Raw genomic sequence first — 9597 nt, forward strand, 5'->3', positions numbered from 1 at the left:
GAATCTGTGAAAGTGAACACCTTCACTAGTCATCTGGCTCCTCTACAGGGGCTACAAAATAATGGAATCTATGTTCTGAATCTGTGAAAGTGAACACCTTCACTAGTCATCTGGCTCCTCTACAGAGGCTACAAAATAAGGGCATCTATGTTCTGAATCTGTGAAAGGGAACACATTCACTAGTCATCTGGTTCCTCTACAGAGGCTACAAAATAAGGGAATCTATGTTCTGAATCTGTGAAAGTGAACACCTTCACTAGTCATCTGGCTCCTCTACAGAGGCTACAAAATAAGGGAGTCTGTGTCTGAATCTGTGAAAGTGAACACCTTCACTAGTCATCTGGCTCCTCTACAGAGGCTACAAAATAAGGGGATCTATGTTCTGAATCTGTGAAAGTGAACACCTTCGCTAGTCATCTGGTTCCTCTAAAGAGGCTACAAAATAAGGGAATCTATGTTCTGAATCTGTGAAAGTGAACACATTCACTAGTCATCTGGTTCCTCTAAAGAGGCTACAAAATAAGGGAATCTATGTTCTGAATCTGTGAAAGTGAACACCTTCACTAGTCATCTGGCTCCTCTACAGAGGCTACAAAATAAGGGAATCTATGTTCTGAATCTGTGAAAGTGAACACCTTCACTAGTCATCTGGCTCCTCTACAGAGGCTACACAATAAGGGAATCTGTGTTCTAAAAGAGTTCATTCCATCTCCCTCATTTGTCTCCCATGAAGAGTGCTTATAAGTTTCTTAATATCTTGCCTTTTCTCAATTTCTTCAGTTTTTTTTTATAGTTTTGTTGGGATGTTACTTTGAAATAGTCTGCTTCAATGATGTATTCTCTTGATCTGCTTCCTACTGGTTGTGTCCATCATCATAATAATTGTTTTGGTTCTAATCCTCATCAACCTCTGATCAGATGTGAGCAATCTAGATTTAGTTTATGTAACTGCCTTATTAAATTTTATTTATCATTGAATGATAAAGATATGGTTTGCCTTACCCTTCCCCTGTTACAAAAGTTTGAAGGTGAATGTACTTGATTTATTTTAATTGTTGGTTCAATGTTTTCTTTTATATTTGGTTTATTTTTTTTTTTTAGTGGTTTGGCTTATGATTGGTTTTGTCCAGTTTCTCTGATACCCCACCTAAAGATGTTTTATGTATGTGATTTTGAGTCTTCAATCCAATATGGTAAGTTGCACTATGTCTTTTTGTTTTCTATATTTTTTTCATTGTCTTTTAATTTAGTATGCCTGAGCATTTTGTTGAGTGTTCTTGCTGCCAGGCAAGTTTATACATTTAGCTGTGCTTTATTTTGAAGATTAAAACCATGAACCTTGAACATGTTTCTGATAAAAAAAATCTAACTGTCACACCATTCCCAACCTCAAACATGAGGGCATAACCCACTCATTGCCAGTAGATAAGGCTAATGTATTGAATACCCAGTTTGCCTCTGCCCTCACCATCTAATCTTGTCTAACTATCCCTGCAGCACCATCAAATTAATATCTGATTGAATACCTAAATTGTCAATCATTAAAGAAATGGTCTTAACTAGCCTTCATAAACTTGATGTTAACAAATCCAAGGGATCATATAGGATATACCCAACATTCCTCAAGGAGTACTGAAATGTTCTCAGTTCTCCCCTGTGTTCTTCCAGCTGTCCCTACAAAATGGAGAACTACCATCTGATTGGATATCACACTACTACTACTACTACTACTAACACCTCACCAACCAAGCTGCCTGAGGCCAACACAGCTACGCACACTCCTCTTCCATCCCAATCAATTCAAAGCCTCCCTTTTTCCACCAGCCCACAAAGTTCCCATTTCCTTTAAATCTTTTTTTTTAATTAATCCACAAAAAAGGCCCCATCATGCAGAAAACTACTGTCCCTTCAGCATCACTTCTGCAGTTGTAAAGCTACTCAAGAAATTTGTCAACAGCACTTCAGCACTTAACACAATTGTCAACAGCACTTAGCACAATTCAGAACTTAGAAATTAACAACATTCTCACTTCCACTTGACATGGCTTCATATCTTTAAGATCTGTTGATACTAATCTAATACAGGCATCTGAGTATGTTACATCATTGCTAGATAAAGATCATCATTGCAGTTCAATTCAATAGTTTTTAGACAATGATGTAAAGTTGAAAACCAACTAGATATAAAATTTAGCTTTTAAAAATACCTTAAACAACTAAATGATGTTCTAGTCCCCTCTGAGCAAAAAAATGTTCAAGGTGGGGGCTCTAAGTTTCCTATTTATTGTTTTCAATAATAGTGTATTTTTGTATTCCTTTGACTTTTTTTTAGGGATTTCATGCTCTTTTTAAATTCTTGCAAATTTATTTTGAAAATAACATTTTATAATCAAGACTAATGAAAATATTTAACCATTTGAATTAGACATAAATGCAAAAATTTTTTCACTAGAAAGCTTTTCTTATAAACACATTTTCAAAATTTTGGTTACTATGGGCTCAAAATAGAATATGTCCCAAAAGTGATTCCTGGATTTGGAAAGAGCATAAAAGTCATCAAAGATGTATTTACTTTCTTTCTCACTAAATTATGTGGAAAAACAATATAAACTTACTGCTAAATTATATGAGTAGCTTTTGTACAAATTTACTAGCCCATGACAAAAGGGGCATAGCCTAATTGAGGCCCTGGAAACAAATCCTGAAAGCTTTCTTCACCTAATAAAAATACTCTCGCAGATAGAAAAAATTAACTCATCTGGAATTAGGTAAAATTCTAGTTTAGCTACTTTCTGCTAACTCAAAAATGGGTCAAGTTAGGAAAATGACACTTTCAGAGATGGGTCTTCAGACTGGTAAGGTATTTTAAAGCATCTACCTCTACTCCTTTTCCCTCTAGAGGTAGTGACCTTTAAAAATCTTTGTGTTATAAAATTGAAACCTAGCAAAATAGACCTTCTCCTTAAATGAAGTACAACAAAACTGTTTTAGCTTCACAACTTTTCTTAATCCCAACTTGGTAAATTTGCAGTGGACCACATAATTTAGTTAAGACAAAAGTGAAAATGTCATTTGATGCCTTTTTTTATGCTCTTTCATAATTCAAGAATTGCTTCTGGAGCTAGTTGCATCTCAAGCCCTTAAAGGGCCCTGAAGGTATTATATATGAATTATGAAAGAGCATAAAAAGAATCAAATGATGTTTTCACTTTCTTCCTAGCCAAATTATATCACCAACTGCAAATTTACCAACCTCCACCCCCCTAATGTGCAAATATATACCCTGAATTGTTGACAGCAAAGTTTCAAATCACAAAATTTAGTGATATTTTTGTCAATAATATTTGAAAAACTTGAAACAGTATGAAAATGTTTTATATTTGAGTTGCCTAATAAATGAGGTTAGAATTGTTATAAATAAGTATTTTTGGAATATGTTACTCTTAAACAACTTTTTTATAAACTAGTGATTTGTTATTTATAAAAAATTTTGTTATTTTGTTATGAGTGCTACAAACATCAGAATCAACTTTAGAGGACAAGTTATGTCATGGGAAGATGTTTTTGTAATACCTGTCACCCATTGAAATTTTGATAAAACAACATTTAACATTAATTTTCAGTTATCAGTTTCTTTTCCTCTGGCTTTAGTTCTGAAAATGCAATTCCTGTTACTTGGTCCTGTGACATGGGGGCAAACCCAATCATATACATAATGATTTCTGTTCATTTTAATTTTTGATGTTACTCCTTACTTTCAGTTGAAAAACTTGTTTCTTTTCAATTTAATTTCTGATTGTGTTTATAAATAATGCTGGGAAATCCAGCACCCCATTCATAGCAATGTTACTTCCCCCATGAAAACTTCCTCCATGGAAAGATCCAAAGTTTTAAGCCAAACCAGTTTTTTTTTCAAAATTTAGGATTAGGATTATCTATATATATCCTAAATCCAAAAATTAGGATATATAGGATATTTTAGATATATTTGCATATCTTTTAAACCTTATAAATTGGGCAAAGTTGTGAAGCTGAAAACAATTTTGTTGTACTTCATTTAAGCAGAAGATCTATTTGCAAGGTTTCACTTTTATAAGATACAGGTTTTTAAATGTCATCAAAGGTCAGGACCCCCTAGAGGCAGAAGGAGTAGAGGTAGGTACTTCAAAATACCTTCCTGGGACACTCTTTAGCCTATAGAACCATCCCTGAAAGTTTCATTTTCCTAACCTAACCCTTTTCTAAGATAACCAAAAGTAGCTAAAGTAGAATTTTACCCACAGTTTATATAATTAGCAGTATGATCTTTCCCTATCTCACCCATTATAAAAACCTGGACCAAGGTGCAAATGCTCCAGAGAACGTATAAACATAAGCGGCATTAGATATTTTCATGGGTCGACAAAGAATAATCACCTATGGAACAAGTACTGACAAAACCACTTGGCCAGCTCACCAATAAGTGGACAATAAATGCACAAATAAGTGGGAGGAGCTTTTTGTTTGCACCAAGAATGAAGAGCCAGAAATCATCTGCTGTAAACTTACTGGATAATTATATAAACTGTGATTTTACCCTAGAGAGAGAAGGAGTAGAGGTAGATACTTCAAAACAGCCTACCTTCCCAGGACATACTATAGCCTGTCAATCCATCCCTGAAAGTTTCATTTTCCTAACCTAATTCCTTTCCAGGATAGCCAAAAGTAGCTAAAGTAGAATTTTACCAAAGCAGGAATAGCATTTTCAGAAATAGGCTAGGCCTAAAACCTGAGAAACAGAAACTGAGAGCTGAAAATTAAGGTAAAAAGTGGTTTTATCAAAATTTCAATAGGTCAAGTAGACAAATTCTAAGACTTATAAATCAGAAGAGGGTTAACATGGAAGCTTGGCAATACCTTCCCAGTGTAGCCTATGTTTTAGGCCCTGAATTCATCACTGAAACTTCAATTTTCTTAACCTGGCCCCTTTCCAAGATAACAAAAAGTACCTCAACTAGAATCTTACCAGAGAAACCTGCAACCAAGGATAATATGAATAAAAAAGTAGGCCTAGTCCTAAAGCTGGTATAGCCTAGAACCAAAGTTAAAGAATGTAATCCTGAAACAGGGCCTTAACATGTATATTGCCTAGCTATAAAGGGGAAGAGCAAGATTTTACCTTAAATAAAGTACAGGCTGAATTACTATAAACAACAGACTAAACAAGCTTCTTTAAAAGTCTCCAATCTTAATCCAAAAGAATCAATAATATCCAATCTCAATGAGTTGCTGGTGAAAAGTCATATAGATGATAGAGACATCTAAACCAAGAGAAAAAATAAATAGGTTTCGCTAAAACACAGCATAGAAATGTGAGTTTTCTTACCTTCACTAAATTAGGATTAGTAGCTCACTGGATCACACTCAGGTTACTGATGCCAAGCAATATAAGCAATAGTTTTTCAAAAAGCCAAGTGTGTTTCAATGACAGAATTATATTGAAAGCAAAGACAAGGAAAATCTGATCACTTTACTGTTCTTTGGAAAGCAAAAGCTCCAACAGAAAGAGCGAAACGAACACAGTTTGTCGTGCGTCCCATCACTGAGTCAAATATTTGTTCTTTCGGACGCTGGATCAGCCAACAGGATTTCTCAGAAATCATAAATGAGCAGAATCTTGACAAGAAGACTCAGCTTTTCAACTCCGACTTGTACGAAAAATACAAGGACCACTTTCCAAGTAAAACAGTCTATAGATCTTATACTGACCGACCGTGGATTACACCTGAGATTAAAGCCCTTATCAAACAGTGGGGCCAGTCGTATGATGCCCGATTGCGCAACAAATTCGTTGCTCTTTGTCGCACAGCCAGAAGAACTTACGCATCTAACCGTGTAGATCCTACCCTATTCAGTAACAGCAAAAAATGACATGACTCAGTGAAAAGGTTAACAGGTAAAACCCGTGATCCTAACTTAAAAATCCTGAAAGAGGACGAAACTTATGTAACGCTGAAAGTGAGGAGCAACGTCAAAATTAAAAACGAATGGAAATTATTGCGCATATGAGGGGGGCTACCTCCTCTTCAATACCTCGCTCTTTACGGTACTTAATGAAATTGTTAGCTAATCATTTTCTTTGATTTATGAAGTGGGAAAATGGCTCTGGAATTTGCAGTAACGACATTTCTCGAAACTATTTAATAGGTCTGCGATTATTTAAAGCGTCGTTTATTATTATCAACATCATATCATTATCTGTTTTATTTATTACAGTTTTACAGCAAAGAAAAACAATTTCATCTAAATATGATTTCAGCTCTTAGAAACATTATTTTTAAAGCTTTATTTATGTTTTGCCAATGAAGCTTTTTCGGGCCCGTAACTGATATTGCAGAGCCTAAAACCAGTGAACTTTCCCGATGAAATTTTAAACGGAGAGGGGAGCGGGTGAAGCTTTACTAAAATTAATATGGAAATTTCGTTTTGATTGTTCATGTACGGTGAGTCAAATTCGAACCTGTATTGAGGTTAATGGTTTTTATTTGCTGGTATTTGCACCACTTACCCGAGTTTCTCACAAGAGGAACTAGCTGCAGTCCTTGACACTAGTGCACCTTGTGGACAACGGCCGTCAGTTGAGCCCCATCAAGTGTACACAGTACTACTGAAGCTCAAACCTCGTAGCTCCTCATATCCTGGTGAAATCCAAGTGCGTCTCCTTCGTGAATTTACGCCCTTCCTTGCTACCCCTATCGCTAGCATCATCAACCTTTGCATAACACTCGGCAAATTTCCTAACCCCCGGAAAAAATCTTACATCAAAATGATCCCTAAGAAATCCTCGCCAAAATCATGCGATGACTTAAGGCCTATCTCACTGACTCCCTGCATGGCCAAGGTAACAGAGACCTTCGTTGCAAGACTGCTGATGAGTGATATAGAATCAAATATAGACCCTTTCCAGTACGGATGCCTCAGCGGCTCTGACACGTCAGTGTACTTAGTGCGTCTGTATGACGACATCCTATCGTGGCTCGAGAAAGGGAAAAGCTTCGTAGACTTGGCCCTCGCTGATGACAGAAAAGCCTTCGATCTCATCCAACACATTATTGCTCTCAATAGCCTAAGTGAAATGGGCGCCAAAAATTACTTGCTGCGTCTAGTCGCTGATTTTCTTTCCCAGCGGGAGCAGTGCGTTTTCGCTCTTAGCGAAGACGATTCAAATTCTGCATTTCTCCCAATCACCTAAACTAGCCATAATTATTTTCCTCGCTGTGATTAACTTCATCCTGCGTACTTTCAAGGACAGATACAAATTCGTTGATGATCAGTCATTCTTACTCAAATACCCACTAGAAGGCCAATCAGCGATCCCCCTTTTTGATCCTAGTCTTCCCACGGTTTTTCAGAATGAATGTGAGCGAACTAGCCTTACCCTCAATGAGCAGAAGGTATTGCGTTTCAATCCCCTTAAATCGGACTTTCAGGAGCCCCCTACCTTGTTTAAAACAGTTGGCAGTGAGAAAATTCTGAGGGTAATTTTCTCTGTTGACTGTAAGTTCAACAACCACGTAAGCGACCTTATGCGAAAAGGGTATGCAGCGCTGCAGTCACTGATTACCATGAAGCGGTTCAGGTTCAGTGTCAATTCCATGAAGCTTGCCTTCAAGACTCGTATCCTACCCATCACTGAATATACGTGCCCAGTGTGGGGCCCTAGTGTACAGTTGAGTGCTGGGATGTGTCAAGATATCTAAGCTATCCAAATTGGGGCTTGTAAGATAATGCTAGGTCAGGCCTTCACTACTTATGAAAAAGCGCTCAATGTTCTTGGCCTCGAGTCACTTTTTAACCGTCGTCAGAGACTTAATTGCCAGTTCGGCCATTTTCTGCTCCGTAGCAGCAAACACAGGACGATCCTGCCACCGCTAGCCCCCGAAACTCTAAAAACAGAATTTCGATACCAATAGATACATCAAAAGAACTGGATTTTTATGATGATTTTAAATATGTAAGTTTCAACAAGTTTAGTCTTAGCTATCAAAAGTTACGAGCCTGAGAAAATTTGCCTTATTTTTGAAAAAAGGAGAAAACACAAAAATGTGGTTTGTTCTCAGTGCAGGGTCACTAAAGTCATTATGTAAACTGCAAAAATATTTATGGTATCCTAGCAATAAACTGAATCTTTCGATTCAAATTAGAAGAAAACTTTAAAATTGTTAAATTATCTGGGTTGCAGCGGTAGCTAGCAACCTAGTAAGAGACGATCACGCCCTATAATAAAAACTAAAGTAACCCATAATTCCTAAAAGTAGATTCAGATCAAAACAAGAAATACACTCTTAGAACCGCCTTGTCCAAACCTCTATATAGCAAACTTACCGTCCCTTGGCTCGAATAACAAGGATTTTAAATCTTTTAAAAAATTGGCTTTACAATCAAGTCATAGGCAGCCCAATCGCGCTGCCTAAGTAAAGAACGATGTTGGCACAATGTATTTTTTTTTCATACCAGGACAGTTCGTATCGAAGGAGCTGTCGTATAAACTTCGAAAAGGGCTCGTTCGATTGGAAATTGGAGTGGCTAGTGCCCTTTTTAATAGTCGAAAGTGATTGGAGGGCAACTAGCCCCTCCCCCACGCCCATCATTCCCCCAAACACATCTAATAAAAAATTTGAGATAGCCATTTTGTTAAGCGTAGTTGATTTCCAGAAAGAAAATATGTTTTTGAGGAGCACACTCCCCCACAACCCTCAGGGCAAGGGTTTTAAGTTATGCCCTGGGGCCATATAAGAACGACTTTGGCACAATGTATTATTTATTATTTTTTCCTTTAGAGCAGGGCACTACGTATCGAAGAAGTTGTCGTAGAAACTTCAAAAAGGGTCCATTCAATTGGAAATTGGAGTGGCTTGTGCCCTTTTTAATAGTCGAAAGTGATTGGAAGGCAACTAACACCGCTTCCACGCCCACCATTTCCCGAAACACATCTAATCAAAATTTTGAGATAGCCGTTTTTTACAGCGTAGTTGATTCCCATATAGATATTATGTTTTTGAGGAGGACAATCTCCGAAAGCCCTCAGGGCACGGGTTGTAAGTTAAGCCCTGGGGGCATATAAGGTTTTTATAGAAGGCGTTGTCGTAGAAACTTCAAAAGAGGCTCATTCGATTGGAAATTCAAAGGGCTAGTGCCCTTTTTAATAGTCGAAAGTGATTAGAGGGCAACTAACCCCCCTCTCACGCCCACCTTTTTCCCAAACACATCCAATCAAAATTTTAAGATAGCCATTTTATTCAACGTAGTTTTAAGTTCTGGAAATTAGGTCTTTGAGGATGACAAGCTTATTTAAGAATAAGCTTAGAAATTGGCATTCGCCGCTTACCCCTTAGAACATATTGGAAAAAAGCAGGACACATTTGCGACGAAATAAAATTTATTTTCCCAACATTTGCCAACTAACTGTACTTTGCTTATATATTCTCCTTTAGTCTTTCAGGATATGGTTTTAGCATTGGCTGATTTAATATAGCTAAAAGTACACAAATTCAAAGAAAAAGAAATTATATCAGATTATTTATTACTATTAACCTGAAGAACAGTGTAATAATAACA

The 9597-nt window shown here is 37.0% G+C and overlaps 1 protein-coding gene across 3 annotated transcripts in view; it reads right to left on the reverse strand.

The window, feature by feature from the left end:
- Sap47 (Synapse-associated protein 47kD) overlaps positions 1 to 5271 on the reverse strand; it is a 99366-nt gene extending 94095 nt beyond the window's left edge. For all 3 annotated transcript variants that reach the window (XM_089105827.1, XM_089105826.1, XM_089105828.1), the window contains exon 1: positions 5159 to 5271. The gene's annotated coding sequence lies outside the window, so the exon portion shown is untranslated. The remainder of the gene's footprint in view (positions 1 to 5158) is intronic.
- Positions 5272 to 9597: the final 4326 nt, after the last annotated feature.

This window comes from Artemia sp. Qi Xiang Cuo, chromosome 20 (assembly GCF_049724085.1).
Source record: "Artemia sp. Qi Xiang Cuo chromosome 20, ASM4972408v1, whole genome shotgun sequence".
NCBI lineage: Eukaryota > Metazoa > Arthropoda > Branchiopoda > Anostraca > Artemiidae > Artemia > Artemia sp. Qi Xiang Cuo.